Raw genomic sequence first — 1,659 nt, 5'->3', positions numbered from 1 at the left:
GTATCATCTGGGTGAAATGAGATGTAAATCTGGTTGTCATAACAGTGATGGGAGAAGCCGTTTGCCTAAATGATGGCTTCCAAGTATGTTGTGTAGATGGAAAAAAGCAGCAGTCCAAGCACCGATCCCTGAGGGACCCCGGTGATCATGTGGTGATCAGTGGACAACGTGCCCCTCCATGACACCCTGAAGGATCTGCTGGAGAGATAGGATTTGAACCAGCAAAAAGCAGTTCCTGAGATTCCTAGAACATTATAGAGGTAATTGACCATTTAACTGCCATCATTTACTCAACCTCTTGTCATTTCAAACCTGTATGAATTTCTTTCTTCTGCAGAACAAAAAAGAAGATATTTGGAAAACATTTGATAACCGAACCGCAATGGCCAACAATGTTCAGAATTTTCGGAATGTTTCAGAATTTGTACTTTAATATATATTTAAAATATACAGTAGGCCTAGATATATTACATTCTCTCCATCAATCCTTTTTCTCTTAAGAATTGAATTTATTGCTCAGTTACTTCCTTCAACTCCCCACTAAAGAATATTTTTTAATGTAAATTGTAATACCAATTTTACAATTGCTTCTCTTAATTCCGTCCTTCCTTTTTCATATCCTTTACATTCTGTTATCACATGTTCTACAGATTCTTGTGGACTACACTTTTGACATAGTCCATTTGGGTGTTTATTTATTAAATAAAGTGTTTTACTGAGTCCTGTGTTTCCTATTTTCAGACGCGAGAGAAATACTCCTTCCCTTCGATTTTCCCCACGTCATTTTGAATTCCTATATCTCTTAATATTACATGAATTACTTTCTGCACTATTTGTATCCCAATATTTCTGACATATTTTTTAAGAATAGTCTTTTATAATTGTTTTTTTCTCACCTTCACTTAATAAATCTTTCATTATTTGCAACATGGGGCGGTTTCCCGGACAGGGATTAGTTTAAATCAGGACCTTAGTCAAATTAGGATATTTGAGTAATTTTTTAAAACATACTTTATAAAAAGACCTTACTTAAACAAAACTATCGCACTGATATATTTTAAGACATGTCAGTGTAGTTGTTGTCGATTAAGACATCTTTAACATTTAAGTCAGTCTGAGACTAGGTTTAACCACTGTCCGAGAAACCATACCTTAGTGGATTCTTTGGCTAATTTATCTACTACTTCACTATCCATCACCTCTACATGTGCAGGAACCCAAATGGAGGATACCTTCAATTCTAATCTCTTTATAATTTGAAATATTTTATTTAATACATCAAGCCTACATGATTTCCATGTTTTGATACTTGATAATGCTGACATACTATCTTTTGCAAATGAAACATTGTTTTCCATCTTTTCTTCTTTCCACTTTAAGCCATTATCATTATTGCAACCAGTTCCACTGTATATAAAGGTGATCTGTTGTCCTGTTTTTTCTCTTAATGTCATATTGAGAAATGTATTGTTATGTTGTACTATGTTCTCCTTTTTTTCTATGGTTTTATTACTTTTATATTATGTTTTGGTTTCCTTTCTTATTCCCAGCATTCCTCCCGCCTGGACACTGGTTTACCCAATTATCATTTTGTTCATTGCACACACCTGTTCCCCATTAGCGATCTCTATTTATACCACGGTGTTTCTCTCACTGATT

The sequence above is a fragment of the Barbatula barbatula genome, assembly GCF_947034865.1.
Source record: "Barbatula barbatula genome assembly, chromosome: 2".
Classification (NCBI taxonomy): Eukaryota; Metazoa; Chordata; class Actinopteri; order Cypriniformes; family Nemacheilidae; genus Barbatula; species Barbatula barbatula.
The sequence above is the reverse complement of the archived record's forward strand: the minus strand, read 5'-3'. Positions refer to the sequence as shown.